The sequence below is a fragment of the Anser cygnoides genome, chromosome 24 (genome assembly GCF_040182565.1).
Source record: "Anser cygnoides isolate HZ-2024a breed goose chromosome 24, Taihu_goose_T2T_genome, whole genome shotgun sequence".
NCBI lineage: Eukaryota > Metazoa > Chordata > Aves > Anseriformes > Anatidae > Anser > Anser cygnoides.
In genome coordinates, this window is record NC_089896.1 from 5,780,098 (window position 1) to 5,803,491 (window position 23,394).

Below are 23,394 nucleotides of genomic sequence, written 5' to 3' on the forward strand. Positions count from 1 at the left end.
TAGCTGATTGAGACGATGCTGTTTTCCCAAGAAACCTTGTGATGAATATTTCACTTTGCTGCCATCCAAGGGGAGCTGCTTGGGTTTACCTCCGGATTCCAGAGCTTCAGGCGGGATTTGCATGTCATCGTGTGGCTCTTCCTTCTCCTTTGACTCAACGCCAAGCACGGCCACAGCACCGATACATCAGCATTTACAAAGGCTTTTTGCCAGCTCCTTTAACGAACGTGCCAGGGTGCATTTCCAGGCCTGTGACTCCTCTTCAGTCCCTGGGGTTTCCGAGGGGCTGGCCGGTGGCTATGATCTCCTTGGTGTGCACTCATTTAACCGCCAAATCTTACACTGCTCTTTTAATTGCAAAATAACAAATGCACATTAAGAGCTTGAGTCATCTGTTAGTCAGCTTCCTGCTGCACACCCAGGGCGCAGGGAGGACTAAGACTCAAGGCAGGCTCAGCCCCTGCAGAGTTTACTTAATTTAAAGGAAGAGGGCACGATCCATCAGCAATCAATAACACGGAAAGAGACGACAACTATCTACCTCTGCCTCTGGAAGCCACCGCATGAAACCGCGACTGTGCCAGGCAGCCGACGGCAGCAGCGGGACCCGACGGGATCCCTCCTGTCGGTGCTGAGCCAGCAGCCGTCGCGGGTATCTCGATCCAATTACACAAGTTGTGAGATGAGGGAACAGAATGGAGAAGCCCTGAATGGGGAGCAGGAAAGGAAAGCGAGATTTTGGTCGAAGAGTCGCTAGAGGAGGAGGATGCGGAGCAGAAGGGTCTCACCACTGGGAACAAGTTGAAAACAGTTAGAGAAACGGCGCTGAGACAAGGGCGCACAGCACAGGCTTCATTATCGGCGTTGATTTGACATGGAAAGTATTTAGCTATGATTGCAGCAGGTGTCGGAACAAACCCCTTCAATTAGATCAAGGCCTTGAGAGACTCTACAGAGAGGATGATAAAATCAGGCGAGCCGTTTCGTGCCAGATCCGTCTGAATCTGGCTCTGCTGGGCCTCAAGCTCTGGCAGATCTCAGCTCATCCGACTTGTTTTGTGCTTTATTCAAAGACATACTCCCTCCTAGTGCTCTACTTCTTCACCACAGAATTGCTAACGTTTAGAAAACAACCAGCTGTAGCAAAACTTCTGCTTCCTCAGCTTCCTACTTATTACTGCTTCTTTAAGTCTTCAGGCATTTGACAAATAAAAATACTGCTTTTTTCCACAGAGCTCTATGTCCTACACCCACCAACAAACTAAAATAGCCATTTTCTTATATTAAAACAAAAGTTTAATCAAATAGCTTTTTTTTCTAGATGCCTGCTCACGCTCTGCAGTATGAAATTAATTCCAGAGAGAGTTTTGCTGGACTCCAAGGCCTGACAAACTTTTCATTCTGTAATCATTTTTCAGAGGAATGGAAAACAAAATACATAAAATAGACAAATGGAAATATCACTAATCCCATCATGGCTGCAGAGGAAAGAGTAATAAAGAGAAATATGACGGAGTGGAATTTTTCTGCAATGACTCTGCTCAAGTTCTTTATCTCCTGAGGCACACAGACCACTGCCTCACCTGGGGAGAGCAAGGCAGCCCTGCCGACGGCAGCAGCCCCTGCTTCTGTGAGCAAAAGCTCTGCTTCTGACTTTCAGAGGCTTTTACTGCCCCTTACATCTTGGATTTAAGAAGCAGAACAACAGAGAGTAGGGAGAAACGGTGGAAGCTGTCAGCACTACTCTGAATACATGAAGATTTGTGGGTTTAATTACAAGAAGTTTTTTTGTTAATATTAGGAAGATAATTGCCAACTTCGATGGCCATGAAAAGCTTTACTAGCATTAAAAGGTGCCGCATTGAACGTTAGTGCTTGCTTAGCAGCACAGATCATGTGTTAGATGCTTACATGCCATTTAAAGAATGCGTAGTAGCACTGGACTTAAACATATGCTTAACTGTAAGCAACATGCTGAAATGCTTTGATGAATTGAAACTCTGCAGAAAGAATATCATCTATCCTTTCCTGACGGAGACTCATTAAAACATTATCGATTCAGCTGCAACCACGAACCACCGATAAATCAGCCCCACGATTATGCTGTGTTCCATCTCCACTGCGAGGAGACCGGATTTCCTCGCTGCAGTCTGTGGCTAGCAGACCAACTACACTGCAAGGAAATGGGGGAAGAAAAAAGGATCATAAAGCGAGTTTTATAAGAGACCCAATCCCATCAGCAAACTTCTCATAGCCACCAATTGCAGCTGTGTGTGTGTGTGTCGTGCTCTTCTCTGTGCAGCCCCTCCTCGTTCCAGCCCCCAGACATCACCTACCAGATCAACCAGACCTTTACCTACATGTTTGGAAAGTGCTTGCTATCTTTGGGGAATGTTTGAAACCTTTGAAAGAAAAGTCTTTTATTTTATTTTCTAGGTCTTTCTCATTTAAGAATATTTGTTCCAGCAGTTAGAAAATGAATGTTTCACCTGTTGCAAGAGGAAAAAAGTAGTAACACTTGCTCTGGAAAGTAGCTAAAAGTCTCCCATGAGTCCAAATGATTTATTCCCTTTGTGGTCCCTCAGACTCCTCTTCTATTAAAAAATGGGTGAAGTTTAGCCCTCTGAAAATAAATTGCTGACAACTTTCTCCTATGATGTATACCTCCAGAGGTTTTGTTGGCAACTGATAGTCGCTGCTCTGCACATCTGTACTAAATACTGTCTGCTGGCCATAAATCCTCCCTGCTCCCTCGAGTCATGTATGCCTCTCATCCCATATATATTCCGAATGGAAATGAAAGCCAGCTGGAGAGCTGGGGGGGAGAGGGGAATTAACCAGGCAGACAGCCATTTCACAGTCAGCAACAGAAACCCAGCACTCCACTAAACCTGCAGCTAATGAGGATTGCTAAGCAGGGAGACAGCACGAGCTTATTGATGATTTGGGATGACCATCAGAAAGCCCAAACATTAAAATCACTTTAATTACAGCTTCACACATGCAGGTTAAACCTCCTCCAGATTTCACCATCGTCTCACTTCGTCCCCTCTGCCCTCACCCTTCATGACTGCAGGTAAAAGACAAGTTATTTTCGATGCAAAAGGAAGGGAAGAAAAAATCAGCAAAACCACCACCAAGCAAAACCTCTAAATTCCAAGCTCAGAAAGCTCAAAACTCCTTTTGTTCTTCAGGCAGGAAAAGGAGTAGGGCAGGAAAAGAAGTAATGCGTGAAAAATGGAACAAGAAACGGGTATTTATATCCGCAAGGCCAAGACAAAGGAACAACTCCTTGATAGCGGCTTCCCTGCCACCAGCCTGGGAGATCTCAAAGAGAATGATGAAAGTAGGGCATGATCTAACCAGCTCCGTTCATGCAGAGTAGGAATCTTGCTCCTCTCATCCGAGATGCGGTACTTGGCAAGCACAATCCTTGTTAGCTTGATGGGAATCTCATGAGCTTGAAAGAAACCTGGGGTCTAAGGGTCTTTGGCATCTGGAAGCGGGAAGAGCATCTGTCACATCTATAGATTTTTAGCTAACCCACAACCATCATTTCAATTTTCTTTCTTGTTAACAGTCAATACTTCTGCAGGCAAAAGAGAAACCAGCAAGGCGCAGGTCAGAATGCCTGACACTTCTTCTGATTGCTGTTTTTGACACGAGCAGCCTGAGTTACCAGTTCTGATCATCTTGTCCCACCTCGGGGAGGGCTGGCAGTTTTGTGCTTAACTGCTGAAAAGTCAGCACTAACTTACTCGTCCACCGTGCTCTAATTCCTTCCCAATGGTTTAGACACCAAAACTCAACGCAACTGTGAGCCACGGCTCAGGGAAGCATCGCCCGTCCTGCAGATGCAAACCAAGAATAAAAAGTTTCCACCTCTGAGTTTATTTCAAGGAAAATATTTTGCTCTCATGTAGAGTCATTCTTCCAGAAAGCAGACACAATGAGGACATGAAACAGCAGGGAAGAAGAGTTATTTGGAGTATAGCAGGAATAATAACATTAAAACAAATAATGGAAAACTTAAGCAGACTATTAGGGAGAGTATCTACCACGGAACCTGCGCTGAGCTCCGCCACTCTCGGATCTGGAAAACACTCCCCAAAGTGGCAGCTTGTCCTGCCCTAAAAAATGTCAAGACTGCCCTGTTTCCTCTACGCACAGAGTTAATCTCCCCATTTTTTTTAAAGTGAATGGCTCCTTGCTTTCTTACCTGCAAGCTCTGAAACATTTTCCAGAAATAGTTGCCCCAGGAATATAAAACAAAGACGTTTGTGCAGAAAGAATGACAAGGATTAAGTTTTGTTTTTATGTTTCCTTCCTCTCAGGTAATTTTTATGCCAAGAAAAGATGCAGATACATAAGGAGAGGAATATGACTCCACAATAAAACAATAGATAGAATCAAGCCATTTTAGAAGCAAAAGCAATTTTAGAAAGAAAAAAAAAAACAACTTAAAACATAAATAGTTATAGCATGAGAACATACCAAGGAAGCATATGGTACAGTCTATTTTACTAATTAGCTTCCAGACCCAGTTGTGGAAATTTGAGGTGATAAACAGCATTTTCCTTGTAGGATCTAAAGTGTTTGAAAAACTGTAAGAGAGCTGAGTAATTGCAGAAGAATATTCTTAAGGAGACCCGAAGTTACTGTCTATATTTCAGTACAGTGTAATTTTTATTTCTTTAAGTACTGAGAAGTAATAGCCTACATTACTTCACATATGAAGGGTTAGCATTTATCTCCTTCTAATTTGAACTAGCAGTTTTAGTGTGTGTTTTTAATTGTTTTTAAGTTGTCTTTTGCCCATACATTGCCCAGTGATGTTCCCAGATACGTGCTCTCCTGTTGGATAGGCATGAATCTGGGAGGTCCACAGGCATCCTCTCATCCACAGACAGGCGCCCGCTTTCTAACCATCTAAATCTGGATGCACCCAGCGCATTTCATAAGCTCTCTGATCAGCTTGCAAGTATTAATCAATCTTCACCTCCTGTTTTGCAGAACCGATAAAACAAAATGTTGCTAGGCCCATTTATATCTGGAATCACGGATGGTATGTGACTTAGCAGGAGAGCTAGCAACCGAACCAAGTCTCCCAAACATCCATTATTTAAAGAGGGTAAAGGATACGCAGTGTCAAAGTGCTCTCTCCCAAATTCATTGCTGTGCCTGGCACATAAACTTTGCAGAGGCAAGAGGGAGCAGAATTGTTCACAACTGTTCATTTCCAGCGCAGAGGCACAGAGATCTCCATGGTTTTAGTGCTTACTTATAGAACTTCCTGCAATTTTTCAAAAATTATCAAAACAGCACTTTCAGGGCAAAATGCTGCAGTTCCGCATTATAAAGAATTTATTTCATTTTCTATTGGAATATGCAGGATAAAAGGAACTGTTTTGACATGGGCACAGACAGGCATTTTGAATAACTTGGAAACAAATAACCGGTTTCTTTCCTGTACATCGTGAAACACTGGGGGGAGAATAGAAATGCCAGGAGAAGAAAAGCCAAATCTCAAGACTCTTTGTAAAAATGGCACTTTTGTCCTCCGTGCAGCTCTAGCGTTAAGCTATCTCCAGCTCCTTCTGGCTGGAAAGCGCTCAGCAATGCTCACAGCACACATCGCAGCAGCCTCAGTGCTCAGAGCGTGAGAGGGGAATGGCCTTGGGTCCCTGTGAAACCAGGTGCTTCAGGCAATTTATTGCATTTCAAGGAGATGAAACTAACAACAAAAAAAAATCAATGAGTTTAATTTGAAAAATGGTCACAAGTCATAAATCCCATCTTGCGTCACAGAGTTGGGCTCAAAGTCTCCACGCTCTCTCCAGGTGCCTGGGTGTTCAAACACATTTAAAAGAAAACCAGAACAAAAAAAGGCTGGTGTCAGTATGCAGAACCCTGCTTTTGCTGTGCTTAGGACTAGGAAAAGCAGATGGGGCAGGAGTACCATCTCCCCTCCCTCTGGAGCCGATCCTGCAGCAGCACGTCCCCCCCAGGGGATGCTGCTTTGCCAAGCTGAGTCGCTACCAGAGACCTTGCTAACAGACCTCTCCGCTCCAGCTCTCAGCCCATCCTCTTCTGCATTACCTTGCTCAAAGACTTTCATTCCCTGCAGCAATATCCCCCAGACCAAGAGGAACATCTGCCAAAATATTTCAGCAGCCCTTCCAACAAGCATTCATGAGCCATTCTGGTACAAATGCACGCACCTGGACCCATTCCTGTTTTACCTTTTTTTCCCCAACCAGATACACAATACTGAACAGCTGTATTTTATGGGGTTTAAGCTCTATTGGTAGTACTGGATTTACTCAATTGCACTGTAGCAGGAGCACGGTTATCTTTCTCAATCCATTTTAAAAGGAGACTAGAAAACTGCTCGAGTGCCACGGGGCAAATTCCCTGGTCTGCAGGCAGAACACCCTTCTTTATTAACTACCTGCAATGCGTACAAGGTTAAATCCCGCTGCTTCTCTCACTGCATCTCCCCCGAGTGCTCCTGCAGTGCAGATTACGGAGGGAGGCACAGCTTGTTTATGGCCACCCAGCCAGGGCGCTGTGCTCGCACCACCATCAGGGCCCCTAGAGGACCACAGAGGGTCAACAGGGAGAAAATCACCTCTCAAGTTTACCCCCCCAAAAAATATTACACATTGCAACTATGGAGCAAGAGGAATAAAACAGCAGATGGAAGCACGGGATCAAAGGGGCCGTGCTGCAGGCTGCTGGTCCCAGCAAGTGTAATGGCAGGAGGGGTCACTCAGCACCTTTAGCCTGGGTAAGGAGGGACCTGTAACTTGTGAAAGCACAGCAGCCCTCCTGATACGGAACAACTGCCTGTTCAGAATTTGGATGAGACATCTCAAAATCCCCCACTTTGAAGATACCTAGGGAAATGAAACACCAACGTGGTTCTTGGAGCAGCTCAGCTTTATTCCTTCTGATGTTGTTGCAGGAGCAGAAATTGCAAGATCTGTTCAAGAGCCACACTTAATCATGCAGAAAATGCAAAAAACCTTCAATACTACTGATGGAGCCGTATGCAATATCTGATCCCAAAGAAACGCCTTCTCCAGCACTAAAGCAATATCTCTTGCACCAGAGCACTGCCACTGAACTGACCAGGCGCGGATCACACCGCCAAGGTGGCTGCCTTGCTTCTGGCAGCCCCCGAGCCTCCCATCTCGATTCCTAGACGCCTTTGTTGTACTCCACCATGTTCAGGATGCGGCCATTCCAGCAAGGCCACGGACCGCTTTCCTTCTTAGCAGACAGGTTGCTAAATTCTCTTATTAAAAGCTGCCTAGAGGTTATCGCAGGGCAGCGCAGCTCCCTCGGGCACGGAAAGGGAGAGCACCGCCGCGCGGCGAGTCGTGGGTGCTCAGCACCAACTTCAACCGCGGGCGTGATGAGTTTGAAACTCCTTGGTTTAGGCTGAGCTCGGCTCGCAGGTAATTCACCTTGCAGCTCTCTGCGGACAGCAGCAAATAGCACCCAACAGGCGCAGCCTAAAGGTGGCTGGGGAGCAGGGGAGGGCAGCCCTCCTGCACCCCTCCGTCCCTCGGCGCAGCCCCCGGCTGCAGACCGCTGCCAGAAACACAGGGCACGGGTCGGGGGACAGGGCGGTGAGCGCCAGGGATCGGTGTGGTGGGAGCTGTCATTGCCGTGGCCTTCAGTCTCAGCACCCGCTGCACTCCCCAGCCCCACTCGCCCCTCCAGGAGCCCCGTCCGGCCTCTTACCCCCAGCCGGGAGGACAGCGGGTCTGTTTATAGCAGAACTGATTGCTTCTGTCGTTGCACCCCCCCCCTTCCCCATTACATCATGTCTAGGGCTTGATTTCAATCACAGACCTATTTTCATACAGCCCTAGCTATTTTTAGGGCTAAGTAAGTAAACGTTTCATAAATAGCTTCTCGATTCCTAACAGCTTATATTGCTATTATACGCCCTACTTCCCTCCTCCGAAACTTCTCTACGTCCCTGGTGTCAACACGGCACGCCGCCGTTTGCCCCGAAGTGTTCTGCAGCAACACGAGCCTCGTTCAAGCGAAAGGGACTGAGGAGAAGCCGGGTGCTGCAAATTGCCTCTGCAAACAATCCAACGGTACTTAGGCATGCATATTAGGGGTGCTGCGCGACAACTTAATTTCACACTGGTCATGATTAGGCCTGGTAGGAAAATTGATTTCTCTCACTCCACTGCTCACATTCCAGTTCAGAACAAAACACCAAAACTTTTCACAAAAGCCAATTTTAAAGAGAGATTAATTTCAATTGATAGTGTTTTCTTTTTCTTTCTTTTTTTTTAAGCTAATCAAAAACTTCCTCCTAATTAAAACTGTATGCAAACAGAAGAGTGGAAAAAATATAACTGCTGTCCTCTCTTCATGCTTCCCACTTGGATGGATTTACAACATCGTTCAGCTCAGGAGAGGCTGCAGCGGATGTGCTGCTCAATAAAGGGGTGTAGAATAATCTCCTGCAGGGTTATGAACTACGAGCAGCACGAAGCAGGGGTGGGAGAAGGAGGGAGCTGTGTAATTACTGTTGGGCAGCCCTCACAAATATGAATCAAAGGCACGAGATGGTATTAGGGTTGGCCGAGAGCCAGCGCCTTTGACTCAGGCTCACGCTGCACAGGTTCGTTTGAAAGCGGCTGAGGCTCAGGGCAGCCACGTTTCACCTGCTGGGCTCCAGTTTCCCACCTGGAAAACAGGGACAGCAACCTCTCCATACCAACACAGGGAGGAAAACTGCCCCGGCTGATGAATGGCACCCAGGGGAAGCTCTCCCATTCCAGGCTGGAGAACATTTAGCCAACAGCCCACTCAAATCCAGCGCCGAAGCCGAGCATCTCCCATAATAATTCCCTCAAACACCCGGCGGTCCTGCTGCAGCACCATTTATAGCCCTGGTACCGAGCTCAGTGATCACACCGCTTATTTGGAAGTCAACCCTGCTTAAAGAAATCCTGCTCAAATCCAGCTTGACCCCCAAAGAGGGTGAGAAGAGATCTGGCTTCCTCAACCCCGAGGCCTTCGGGGCACTTTGAAAGCTTTAAACATTGAAAAATAGAACAAGCAGCAGCCAGGCCAGGAGGAAAACTTTGTTAATAACGGTGCCAGTAATAAAACTGGGGAATGAATTTGCTGCTTTGCACTACATGCTTGATTTGAGTTAATCTTATTTGCCTTCTGAGTGTTTTTCAGGTATTCAATAAGCGAAACGTGACGGCAGCGACAGGTTCGTGGGGGCCCGGCGGGGAAATCCTGGGCTGTCAATGCAACACCCCAACAGCCCCGCTGCAACAACAGCCCGTGCAGACTGCATCGGGCTGCTTCCACCTCTCGGGGGGCTTTTCGTGCTGGGGCTGGCAGAGGGCTTCCCCTGGAGGTGCAGCCCCCAGGTGGGGAGGGTTTGGGGTGGGCTGCAGCTTTCCCCCGCTGCAATGCTGCACCAGGAACCCGCAGCAGAGCACAGACAGCGCCGGGCCTTGGGACCCCCCAGCTGCCCCAGTCAGACCGGCACCATTTCACAAACCATACCTAACGCGTGGCCATACAGAGCAGAGGAAAAAGTCAGGGCCCTGACATCTACAGCAACACTTTCAGGGCTGTGTGATGTACGCACAATTGCTATTATGTCTAATCTAAGCTCCCTGTCCCAGAAAAAGGTTATCAACAGCTTCCCAGGTGACCTTATTTGTATATTTATTCTTAAATATACAGCACTCTCCTTGAGAGATGGCAAGAGACATTTTATTTGGCATTCTCCTTCAGCTGAGAAGGATTGCTCTATAGTTTGCAACTTACTGCAGATGTTTGCTTGTCAGCAAAGGCTACAAACCTATTTTAATTAAAGCAGAGCTAGGGACTGACAGCTGAACTGTGCTGCTTTAAAAAGAAGTGCTGAAAAGAGCCTGGAATGGGTTTTAAGTTTCTACAATAGCCCCATGTTTTATATCAAAGGGAAATAGGAACATCCTTCAATTGCATTTTGCACAGTTACCAAACGACAATGGCCTAAAAGCCAGAAGGTTTAGGATAACTCCACTTCGTATTAGCTCTCTTGCAGTGTTTGTTTTATCAGCAAGGTGCCGAAGGCTCCTTACACTCATGTCATGTCTTCCAGAAGCACTCCCTCCTCCCCAGCTTTCAGAGCCGCAGTGCAAGGGGGTGGAAAGAGAAAACTGTTTCAATTTGATATGCCTAAACTAGATTTGGGCCTTTTGATTTGGACACTCTCTGCTGCAAGACCCACCGACCAGGAGCACAGTCAGCAGAAACCAGACCGCGGACTAAAGCTGGCTCCACGTGTGTTAGTTTAGCCACAGCTGCTTCTACAAAAGCATCCTGCAACAGCTCTCCAAGTACAATGTAATTGAAACATAAAAACACCCTTCAGATTTTTTTTTATAGCATACACAAATATTGTTTCTCCTTCTGGAACATTTGAACATTCAGAACGAGAGCGTGGATCAATAATTCTTCTATTAGATAATTGAAACCTGCTCCTTGATTTACACTAATGCACTCGTTAAGCAATAAGTAACCGGGCTGTGGGCAGGTCTGCACGGCCGAAGCAGGGGTTTGATGAATGGGCCATGGGACGGTGAGGGCCCAGCTCCAGCCCCGCTACGCTCCGTCAGACGGCTTCACCCACCGACCCCTGCCTGCGGCATAGCATCACAGCGAGAGCCTCGCTGTCAATAAGCCATTGAACAAGCCCTGGTATCACTCCTGGTTTTAAAGGATCACTCTCTCTGCTCCGATTAAACGCAGCTCTTTAGACTCCTGCCAGTGACAGCAGTGGCTCAGAGCAGGGCCCTTCACACAGCCCAGCCCCGGTCACATCGGCCGCTGTGCAGCTTCCCCTCTCGCTGGCACCCGCTGCCGTGCAATCCCGTACGATGGGCAGGCTCCTTGTCCAGCAGCGACGCCTTGGTGCCGTGGTCACGCAGCTCGAGGTCCCCACCCAAAGCCCAGAGCAGAAGCACGGCCCCGTGCCGTGGTGGTGCAACGGGGAGCCTGGGGGAGACGTTGCCCAGGCACGACACAAACCGTGCATGCTGCCAAGTCCCAGCGCTAAGCCAAACAACTCGGCTCGTCAAAGATAAACACTTCAACATCGATTTGATGTAAATTAACCTGTGAATGCCAGGTTCACTGAGTCTCATGCTGCTGCTGCCCTGCCATCGACGGAGGCACTGCAGCGGCGGCAGTGCAGGTGTAGCTGCTCAGCCCTCGCTCAGCTCCTGCCCAAGGGGGAGAGCTTGGTGGAGTTTCCCCTGACCAATAAATCATTCTTGGCTCAAAGCGTATTGAGAAGTTCAGCTCAATTGTACTTTCCTGAGACTTAAGCCCTCGTCAATGGTGCGAGAAGCCAGCCAGCCAGCCTTCAGCCCGCTTCTGTTCCAGCACAGGCACAATTAATTCCCATCAGATGGGAAGCAGCAGGATCCATCCTGTACCCACCAGAGCGCTAGGCAGGCAAGGAGCAAACACCTCAAGTGCCATTTTCAGTTGGAACTGCCTGGTAAGTCGTACACAGGTCCTCGGGAGAAGTCATGAACACAGGACTCACTAGAAGAGGCGGCTGAAAGCCCGGTGCTCCCAGGTTTGCCTCATTTGCCCACAACAGGAAAGGAAAGCTGGCAGCCCGGCTCACCGCAGCAGAGTGGGCTGAATGATTCACTGGCAGCGAGCAAAAGACCTTCAAAGGATGAGCCCGAGAGGCTCTGGCAAGTGCATCTGCATAAACAAGGTTGCTAAGATCAGCTCCAAAGAGCCACTTGAGCCGTGTGGTTTCACCCAGGCCTTCCCTTTTCCTTGTTTACCCAGCAGTTTGCCTGCAATCAAATTGGATAATGGAGTAAATCCCTTCAATTACACTTGTTAGAGCAGAGGACCGGTGACCTGCAAAGCACAGCTCACCCCTCTGCCCGAGAGCACAGCCTCCCTCTCCTCCAGAGGAAGGCACGCCAATCACACCCAGCGCCGCCGCGCGCAGCAATATAATGAGCACGGGCCGGCAGCTGGGGGAGAGAGGGAGGACAGCGACATTATTTTACTGCCCTCTGACTAATGATGTGCTAACATGCTCAAGCACTAAGGTGAAGCTGCCAAGCAGTCATGGGAAGCGTAATTAATCCCTTGCTTATTAAAGTCGGTGGCATGTTACGGCGATGCTAGCAGCGCTCTGTGAGCAGCGCCGGTGTGCGTCACGCTCCCACCACAGCCCCTCGCTGCAGCGCACCCCGCAGAGAAGGCACTGAAGAGTTTAACTCACAAGCTGTGGTCTTTTATAAAACACGATGGGTTTGAGACTTGTGGCAGTGATGCGCAGGACGATCAGCTGAGGACCCGTCCGTTCCACCATCTGAAGGAGCTGCACAGCACAAGCAGACCCTGTGCTCACACCCACCCCAGCACCCACAACAGGGACAACTTCTTCCCCAGGCGTGCGGCGAACAGCCCCCCGTCTCCCACCCAGGCCTTTTATTGTCTTTCAGCAAATTCACCAAGCGCCTTTCCTTACCCTGCTCACCGCACCTCCAGCCTGCCCAGCCCCACAGCAATGCCCCAGGAAGGGCTGCCCTACACACCCCGTGGGGCCCCAGCCCCAGCTGCCCTGGGGTCTGAGAAGAGGGCAGGAGGGCAGACCTCCCCAGCACGAGGGAACTGAGGGACTGCACCAGCTTAGATTGCTTTCAGCTAATGCCAAAGCCCAGCTGGACACATTTATTTCAGTCTAGTTCAACTGATTTGGCATATTCTTAAGCCTAATTGTGCAAAAAAAAATTTAAAAGAAATTTTGCTCGTGCTTCAGTGACCAGCTACTGTGAGTACACAGGGCCAGGGGAGCTCTCTACATGATTTGCTTCACACCAGCTGCAGGTAAACACATCACCATTTTCTCCAGTTCAGATCAGAAGTCAGGATGAGTCCCCACATCCATAGAAACCAGTGGGAAGCCCCCAGCTGGCAGCGCAGGCTTTGCATCTCCGCAAGGCACGAGAGGGAGGTTACCACAAAAATTAAAAAATGAGAGAGCAGGAAGAGCTGTGGTTTACTTCATGAAGGCACAGATCCTCGAGCATAACGCATGCATTTTAATGAAGGAATCTGCAAGCATGAATAAGCTGCTCTGGGCAGTAAGCGAGCGGCTGGCGACAGGAACCGTCCCACCACGGCGCGGTGACGGCATCGCACGGCCAGCCCCAGCCTGCCTGCGGGCGTCCCTGCGCCCGGGTGCGTGCTCTGTTAGTGGGGAGGGGTGGCTGCAGGAGGGGGTGGAAGGCAGCAGAGTCCTTCCCCCTTAACGAGGATGCATCAATATTAATTGCTCCCAATATTAACCGGGGCCTGAGCTGGAACATGTTGATGTGCTGCTCTGAAATGAGCCGGCACGGAAGCAATACGGACACGGTGCCCTGTGCACAGGGCCCCTGGGACGCAGCCACCTGCTCAGCCCTGCTCCCTTCTCCTCCCCAGACCACAATCTGCTTCCCAAAGCATGGTGGTGGGAGCAGGGAGTGCAGGCATTGTTCCTACAGCTGCAGGTCCTGGGCATTAAAAGGCCTCCCCTGCAAACCCCGCAGGGATCTGCACCTTCCTGCTGCCCTGGGCTGGAACGGCAGCCCCACCTTCCCCTCGGACGGCCAGTGGTTTTACCCTGGGGGTCTTTAAACATGGCCAGCTCTTCCTGTTCAGCCCTGGGGATGGCTCAGGTGATGGCTTCTTGCCATCCACGTGGATTCAAAGCCTCTGAACCCCAGGGCCAGTTTCTCAGAGCCTGAGAGGAGGCAGATTGCATGTCAGCTGCTCTAAGCTCGCTGAAGGCTAAATGAACTCCAGTTACATCTCACCTTAACAGCTCCTGCAGAGCTTTGCAAGGATGCAGAACAGCTGGGAATGGAAAATGTCCTGCTGCTGCCCTTATTCCATACCTCCGTGCTTTACAGAGATACTGGAGAAAGCCACAAATGCAGCTTTGTGCCAGGCACAGCTCTGCTGCCTGCTCTACTTTCCTTTGGCACCAGCCCAATTGGATGAGTTTCCACAAATTCCCCGAGGCACCCAACGTGCAGACAGAATTTGGTTGGTCTCCTTTTTCTTCTGGACATCCCCTGTGTGTCCTTTCCACTTTGCTGGATTAGCTCCTGAAGTGTTACTTACTGGAGTTACTCATAAAATGGACAAGGGGTATAAGAGTATAACATGAAATTGCTCTTATCTACTGCACGCAATGATAAATCAGGTGGCAGTGCTGCTGACTCTGGGAAAATCCACCTCCAGAAAGTCCTCACTAAGCATCCTAACGCGTTCAGGGAAAGCTGCTGGGGAGGGAGGGAGAGGAGTCGGGGGACAGGAAGGGCTGCCTGATTTCAGACATCTTCCAGAGCACCTGTTCTCAGCTTGTTTGCTAATCTCGTGACCGATCATTGAACCAAACCTTGCTTCCTGGACACAGAAGCAAGAAATGGAGAAAAGAAAAAACAGAAGAGGGCAACACATCAACAATAAGTGGGACATCAATTAAACAAGAGAGCTCTCACCTGCACAAGCAGCTAAAGGAAGAGCCATCAATTCTTTCACCTGACAGCACGGCCTCCGTTAGCACATGCCTGGCTTATTGTGATCCCCAGGGATAAAGCGTCTGAAACCCTCAGCAAGAAAAGGACAGGTTTCCTGATGCGGTCACAGTGTGTCTCCTTTTAATTAATTCTTCTTCTTTTTAAATTTGGTGAAAGAGAAAACTGTGGCCACAGCTTGAAAATGTGTTTGATGAGAAAAATCCAAGGGATGACTGCAGCAGTTAGCAGGCCAGGTCTCGAGTCTCCATCCCTGCCTCATCTTGTCTGGCTGAGAGAAGCTCGCACAGATCATCTGGAAAGTTAGCAACTTTCCAGGATTTCAAAGCACTCAGCACTTGCAGTATTTTTGCCCTCTTTTTTATTAAAAGAAGGAAACCATGACTTTCTTAAAACAAGGTGAATCACCCAAGTGACCTTGTGCATCTGTCCCCTTAGCCTTAGGCCTGTACAGTTCCGCGCATGCAGTGCTCTAGCAGGCTGCTGCTGAGCAGCCCCTGCAACACCCACGGGTGTGTATCACCAGAAGATGGGCGCTGCACGTGCCAGGCAGGAACGGCTCCCTGCCCCAGAGCTCCCTCCCCTACCTGCTCCAGCTAAGCCCAAATTCATTCATCTTTGAGCAGGGGCTTGCAGAGCTTCTGCAGCAGAGACTGACAGAGTGCAAATGAAGAATAAGTGCCTGGCTGCAGACAGACCTTTGCTGGAAGATGTTGCAGCGGCTGTTGCCAGACTCCAATCTTAGCTATTGTGTGACCTTCATTCTGGACCATAAAGCACTTAGGGGCAAGACTGTCTCTCTCTACGTGTCTACAACTGCCCCAGCATGTGTCATCTCATTCCCAGCACGCTGCTGTATTAATAGTGAATTGACAGATAGATGCATAGTTGGTATGCACGGATTTAAATGGTATTCCTGGGCTAGTTCCAAAACACAGGTGGTGATTTCTGGACACTGGATACATTATCTACAGCAGAGCAAAAATTATAGTGATCAAGAAAAAAGGAGCATTATCATCCTTCCATCATTTCCCTTCTGAAAAAAACTCAACAGGTCAGCTGCTTCTAAGCCCGCCCTGATCAATCATTGCAAATGCTAAAAGCATTTAGAAGACATTCTCCTTTGAGCCATTTGTCAAGAGGAATTTGGCACTTTTTAGTCCTTTTATTAGTTCTGCTTGTGAGAGAAATTCACTTGAAGCCAATGCTTAATGCAGTGAGAGAGCAGTACATATTTCTGTGGCAGAGATACCCATTATTCAGCTGTGCGTGGAGATGTGAAGGGGATTTAACAAAGCCCTGGGCTGGAAGAGAGAGGATGCCCTATGCCTCGACCTGCTGTCCTGTGTGCACATCCCTTTAAATCTGCACTTCAGCCTCAGCCCGGCGCAACTCCTAGAAAATGTAATGGAAGTGAAAAACAAAAGTGTGGTTGTGCGGTGAAAGGAGACTCGGGGAGCCCAGCACGCCTGCCTGCAATGGACCTGCTGCTTAATCAAACAGGCAGGAGTAAACCTGGACACGGGGAGACGATGCAGGGGCACTGCCTAATGATCAGCTCCGTGCGGTGGGGCAGCGCCAGCAGAGATGGAGTCTCGTTATGCCAAATGCTGCACACGAGGATGGAAGAGTCTTGGGCACCTCGCTGGCTTTTCAGCTGGGTACCGCTGCAGGCAGGCTGCCCGCCTCTGCCGCGGCTGCTCTCACACAGCGGCGTGCACGTCCCCATCCCCATCCCCTCACGTGGGATCAGCTGTACCTAAAGCGCCTCTAATATGCTTTAAGCCTGGGGAACTAAGGCACAAAGGGATTAAGAGAACTACCCAGAAATCACACGGAGGAGGATGTGTTAAAGATAGGAACTGAACTTTTATCCCCTAAAAACCTGCCTGGATCAGTGCTTAGTGGCTTGTGTCAAGCCTTTGCTGGTTGCACAGCCGCTGCTTTGGGGGCTGATACTTTCCACTCCCCCGCACTTACAGTGCCTGGCACAGAGGAGTACTGATGCTGCTGCAAAGCTGGCACTTTATATAACCCCCAAAATCAGTACCATTGGACAAAAAGTGGGAGAGGAGGAATACCAGTCGGACATGACCTGCCTGGGACTCCTCTGCTCCCTTCCTCTCATTATTTTCCAGCAAGGCCACTTGTTCTCTCTCTCACTTGTCAGGATCAGATGACATTTGAGTTGTGCAGACGAGACCTGCCAGGGCAAGACACATGTCTGCGGTCGCTTTGGGCAACCAACTGCCAAGGCCTTTAACTGCTCTCTTTTGATGTCCCTACAAAGTCAACCTCTGCCTCCCTGGCGATTTGTGTCTTGCTCCCCACAGCACTTAGCCTCCCAGAGATTTGTGTGTGAGCGTGTGATGCTCTCACCTTAGCCAGGCTCTCCTCCCTCAAGGAAAGGGCCAGCTAAGGATCTGGCCCACAATATCTATTTCTGACCTAACAGAAGAGAGAAGGTTGACCTCACACACACAGGCTGCAGCTCCTGGTGCCGCTTTCACCCAAGCGGCGCTTCCTCAGGTGACTGACTGCCCGGGTCCCGTGGGGCTACATCCACGTGAACCACGCTGCAAAAATCAGCTCCCTGGCTCCGGTCCAGAACAGCACTTGAACAGGATTTAACATCAAACACATCCTGGCTGCCATCAATCACAGAATTCATAGTTCATAAGTGAGCCACTTGCCCCCATGTCCTGAAGTGCCAGACCGGAGCTCTTGCCTCTGTAGGACTGGGGTGTCTGTAACACAGGGATTCACAGCCACGGACACTTTGGGCTTGGTTTTAACCTGCTCTGCGCATTGCACAAGAATTTATATCGGTACATAAATCAGAACTAAACTCTCAAAAAAAAATTCTCATTTAATTTTCATGGAAGTGTTTCATATTCATTTTGCAGCAGTATAAAAGACAACGCAAGACGTAAGAGGGAGGAACTTTTGTGCGTGTCCTTAGGGGACAGATCCCAGATCATTTAACCAAATGGATCTTGGCACATTATCTTGGCTGGGAGTGAGACCAGGTGACATCTGTGTTGAAAAAAAAGTCACGTACCTCATAACCCAAGAGAGAGGTGAATGTTCAAATGAAAGAGACAAACCTACAAGGTTTGGGAACGGTAAGCAGGCAGGTCTGGCCAGCAGGCACACACACAACACGCAGGGCAGTCAGCACTGTGCGGTGATGGAGGAGTTGCCAGCATTCAAACCATTTTGAAAGCAAAGCCCCTCTAAATAGCACACAGGATGCAGCAGGCTCCCAGCTCAGCTGTTCTCCCCTCCCAGAGCCCCTCTGAAACCCAGCGCTGTGACCCCCATGGCTCAGCTCACCTCCTGCCCCGAGCTGAGATCACAGCACAGTTAACCCCTTGCTGCGACCAGTGAAACATTTTCCTTCCGTGCAGCTCTAGTATTCCCAGAAAATGCAAAGAAATAAGATAAAATAAAACCCACCCTTGGACAGCACCATATTAACACAACACTGATACGTGCCACAGATTGAGACCAGCTTGTTTTTCCTGGGATAACACACTTGTCAACGATTTCTGAACTGTAGTCGTTCTAATTAGTAAGGAACATTTAAGTCAATTGTAACGGTGTACTGGTTATTCCAATTATTATTATTAATTGTATTTGATTACACATTTGCAACTATTAAATACAGTATCTCTAGAGTACCTGTAGAGACCTTTAACTCAGCAGAAAACCATGAGAAGTATTTAACACAGAGAAATCGCCAGATAATGCAAGGCTGAAATTCATGCTAGACCCATCCATCATTTATCTACTCTCTTTGTGTGCCTGGCTGATCAGTGAATATGAGACACAAAGGACTTGTTTTCCTTCATCCTCTGTTCTCTCTGGACCAAAGTCCTCCCTCCTCAATTGTCCTGTGTGTATCGTGGCTGCTCAGCTTACCCCATTCAGCGTTAGCACGGGCACGTGGTCATCATCTCAGGAGGGCAGGACAGGTGAAGATCAGAGCTGTCTAGTGAAGGAAAATGCTGCTCTGTGGAGGGTTCTGGCACTCTGCAATGTGGTTTCATCCTAATTAGGAATTAGGAATGAAAACTCAAGTTATCAAAACTGTCTGAGAAAAATAAAACCCAGGGATTCCCCATTTGGGGAAGGCTCTAGTGCTATCTTTCCCATGGCTCCACAGGCTCTTGTATTCACTCCTGTGGAACCAGAACTTTACACTACTATAAAAAAAATCACTTTGAAGAGGTGTTTCTGTGTCCTACAATGTTAAATTGCTAATGGGAAAGGAAATGTATTCATGATTCAATGTATAAAAGTAGCCTTAGAGGAATGCAGATTGTATTTTCCCTCTGCAAACATTTGATCATCCCAATAAAACAGCAGCTCCACCTTTTCCACCAGCTCAATAAATCACAGAGTATGGAAATAACAGGTTTATTGTTGTCATGATGATCATTACTGAGAGATTTTATGGTGTACTAGAGAGACGGGGGTGCTTGTTTATAGGCATGTGGTGCCTCCTGGAAGACTGTGGGACTCTGTAAAACTCAACTTACTGCTAAGTTTCTGGTTTAAAAAGAAAACTATTCTCCTGAATCAGACCCCATCTCAGTCATGATTGCTTTCAGTGATGCTCCAGCTGAGAGGCTGAGCCAATAGTTCTCCAAATGAACAGCTTCTGTAAGTCATGACAATGAAATTGTACCAGTACTGTGAGGTCTTGTAGCCAAGCACCCACAAACCTAAGTAAAATAACCATAATGCTCTGATCTCTGCTTCTGCATTTGTTACTGCTAATTACTACTATTGATGGGATTTGAGCTTATGACAACAATCAGGGCCATGTTATACAAGTCCTGGGTCATATTCAGAGTAGGAGGCAGTTTTTTGCTCAAAAGAGCTTTTATCTGCCATGTGCCATTTCTGGCAGAGCTGGGCAGTTATTTACCATTTTCTACATATTCTTGGTCCTGTCTGAGACACAACTAACCCCCTGGAAGAAGACTGCCTCTCATCACACTGGTACCAAGGGAGCTGGCAGCGACCACCCCCCTCTCTTTGGCATTGCCTTACATACGCCACAACATCACCTACCTATGGTTTGCTGGGACCACTCTGGGCCTAGGCTTCTTAACGGCTGTTTTTCAGCTTCAAAACCTCTAAGGAGATGCCATCTGCTGCCCTGTATCAAAAATAAAGCCAGGAACTGTCAGGCCACAGAATGCATGGCAGCAATTTTAACTGATGGCTTTAAGGTCTACACGCTCCTTCCAGAGCTCGTTGTTTCCCAGACCGACGCTGACACGAGCCACCGGACAGCGTGTTTATGGGGCTGCTGTCAGCGAGAGCAGAGCTGGGGCAGTAACGAAGGCAAGTTTCGTGGGTGTTTCTCTTGGGCTAACGCTATTCCCTCCACCATCTCTTATCTCTGACTTTCTGGATGCAGGAGCCCTGTGTTGCTCTGCATAACATCTCTTTTCCCCTCCCCGTAGGACTGATGACAAATTAGCATTTCACCCTCTGGAATGACTCCGTACAGTGAAGCGCCTGTATCTTAACACTTGGACAAGACTTTCATTTTATTGGAAATCTCCTGTGTTGTTTTATGGCCAGCTCTGCAGACTGACAATAAAGCAGGAGGAGGAGGAATGCTTTGAGAGGTGCTCAGCGGCTCTGACTTCTGCCAACTCAGCGCTTCGCAAGAAAGCACTCAGCATCTGGCAGGATTGATCTTTTGCTTTTTTTTTCTTCTTCTTTTTTTTTTTTTTTTTAGTTCTCCCACCTCTTTTTTACAGTATAAATTAAGTTTAATGCCACAGCAAATGTGCAAAGTTATTCAGGGCAGAGCAAGCTAATGAACTGAGCATTGTACTGCAAGAGCAACCTCCCTGCCCATCCCGCCTCTCTTTCCTTTTTTGCATTTTAATGCTTTATCTTTTCCCAAAATAGCCACAATTCTTAGACCTATTAATATGTCCTTCGTTAGAAAAAAAAAGTTCTAAAGGAAAAGATCTTTGAAAGCTGTACTTCGGATTTAATAAGCTGGACAAAACGGTTATCCCAGCAACTAGGCTGAAGAGCACAGTGGAATGGAAACACACAGCTCCTGGTGCAGGACCGATCTTGTAGCTCTGGACTGAATACAAACATGCTTTGACTGCCTAGAGGATAATACAAGCATGACTACTTCAGTAAAATAAAGAAGATAATAAATCAGGTGCCTATTTAGCACCTATTTCACAGTAGCTGCTCTCCATCTTCCACCAGAAAGGAAAGAAATGGGGAAGGAAAACAAATGAGAGATCAAAGCTGAACTGAGATACAGGAACAGTGAAAAATCATCTCAAAACAAGACTTATGGGGAGCTCTCTGGCTGTTTTCCCCCGTGTTCATTAATAATAGCTTTGCATCAGAAAGGTGTTGCTGCAAACAAAATTTGGATTCAAACACTGCTTCTTGCAGGTTTTGCCTCCAGTAGCCGGATGCAGGCAGTTGGGTTCTCTGACCAGTTGTGCACTGGTGTGATGTCCCAGGCTTGTTCATGACCTGTCTCAGTGAGCATGGAGAATCAGATACTGGAAGCAACCGCCAGGGCTGTGGGCTACCTCTGAGCTCCACGTAACAATGCTACACCTATCTGCAGCATCCATGCTCTATTACAAGACACAAATCTGGAGAGGGGGCGCTGAGAGGTGAGTGACTCAGACATTGGGAAACAAATGCATCAGAGTGAAGAATGCAGAAAGACTAATCTCCTTAACTTATCAGGAAAAAATTCAAAAGATAATTTAATTGAAGTGTAAAGCACTTTCACAGGAAGAAAATATGAGATACTAAGGGCTCTCTCATCTAGCAGATATGAGCACAGAGAGGATCTCTTGATGGAAATTAAAGCCAAGCAAATTTGAATTCAAAATAAGACTTGCATTTTCTTTAAACTAGGGACGATTAAATATTCAAACAAACTGGAAGCAGTAGCCTCTTCATCACTTGGAGCCTCCCAACCTAGACCTGTACTTCTCTGAAAGATATGCTTTAGACATGCAAGTTACTAGTACCAGTAGTAGGGTAAGTGAAAGAAACTCCGTCAGTTGGAATATATGATCTAATGGTCCCTTCTGGCCTTAAAAACTACAAGTCTGATGTTTCTGAGTTTCATCCTGCTCACCTCTGCTGATGCCAAAGACTGCCACGGCAAGGTGCTGCCTTCACAAACAGTTGTGGCAATTTCAGATGTTACTTCCTCCAGCTGCTTTCTCTTCAGGAGAAAGCAATGCTCGCAGCGTCACCTGTGAAAGAAATCAGATAAAGAATTTCCAGTCCACTCCCAGGATTACCTTAACCTACACGTCAGGGTGCTTTGGACCCACCTGGAGCTCATACATTCTCTGTTTGTAGAGCTGGGGGATCTTCATCGCAGCTGGGGAACATACGTGAACTGCGTGCAGGCTGGGATGAGGGGGCACCACCTCCTGATGGTGCTGCCCTCTTGAGAGCTAAGAGAAACAAGGACCTCCAGCAGCCACCCCTCTCAGCACACAAGTGATCATTACTTTCACGCACTGTTCAAGCAGTTCCGTTAATGACGCTCGCACTTGGTTTGATATTGCTCAGGAACGGAGGCAGCTTTAGAACAGATTATTGCTTTCCGCATCAAATTAGCAACTAGAGTTTGGATGTTCACTGGCAGGAATATCTTTGCATCTTTTATATACTCCTGGGTGGCTTCCCCCTGAATCCAGATATCACATCATTTGTTTAACTTACTGAATAAAGTAATTAATACTGGGGAGTTCTGACTGCTTGGCAGAATACGCTGTTACAGCTAACAAATTTTATGTCTTTAGGCTTCACAGCGGAATTTGATTTAATTTATCCCAAGGTTAAGAAAGACAGGGAGGAAATTTGATAGCTCCAGATCACACATTCAGAGCAATTTATCATCTTCGCCATGTGGCATGGCCAGACATGATTTCCAAGTTAAGACAGTGGTAGAAGTTTACCAGTTCATCTTTGCTTTAAACTTGCATTCATCCATCATCAGACACCAGATGTCCAAAATGCACTGCGTCTCCAGCCACTGGTAAGGAGAGCAGACACCACATGAAGTTATCCCCAGTATCGTGGTGTGACTTTAGTGCCTTTTGGATGAGGACCCCAACATTTTGGAATTAGTTAACTAGATGATTAAAACCTACATAATCCCAAGGAAAGGCAGGGAAGCATCTTTAGGACTTAAACTGCCCACTTCCCTCTGCTCAGCAGTGGATTTGGGAGCAGTGAGGCTTCCAGAGCTGCAAAAACTCGCACAGCAGTGGCCTGACCAAGACCTCATGGAGTGAAGAGCAGAGAGTTTTCTACTCTGTGAGTCATATACCCAACCAACAGGTCACACTCAATTTCCAAAACAGGGACTACAGCATTGTAATGACAGCTTCCAATAGGATGTGTACAAGGCTATAGCTTGTGAACAGCATTATGCAGCAATTATGTACCAAAAGAGCTCCCAGATGTGCATTGAATGTGGTAACAAAATGTCCCAGTTTATGGCATTTTCTCCCTCTCTCCCTCTCTTTTGTCATTGTCCTTTAGGAAGTGAAAGTGAAGAATAAAGCTCTATTTTTAGAAACAAGTCCAGGTTCTAAAAAGAGAGCAAATTAAGTGCAGAGATTTTCTAGACAAAGGGGAATGGCACACTGCAGGCCAACTCAAACATCCCTGCGGGGCCAGACCCACATCCCCAGTCTCGGCGGAGCTGGGGCTGTCCCCATCAGAGCAGCACCCAGCTGCAGCACGGGAA

The 23,394-nt window shown here is 47.9% G+C and overlaps 1 long non-coding RNA gene across 8 annotated transcripts in view; it reads right to left on the reverse strand.

Annotated features, from left to right (window-relative positions):
• The window catches only part of LOC106037951 (uncharacterized), a 73,329-nt gene that overhangs the window by 22,513 nt on the left and 27,422 nt on the right, over positions 1-23,394 (reverse strand). For 5 of the 8 annotated variants that reach the window (XR_010826481.1, XR_010826480.1, XR_010826479.1 and 2 more), the window contains 3 exons: positions 21,763-21,883; positions 19,689-19,776; positions 17,458-18,659 (listed from right to left, as the gene is read on the reverse strand). This is a non-coding gene — a long non-coding RNA (uncharacterized lncRNA). Of the gene's footprint in view, positions 1-17,457; positions 18,660-19,688; positions 19,777-21,762; positions 21,884-23,394 lie in introns of those variants that run through there. The other 3 variants (XR_010826483.1, XR_010826482.1, XR_010826484.1) reach the window with 1 other exon arrangement.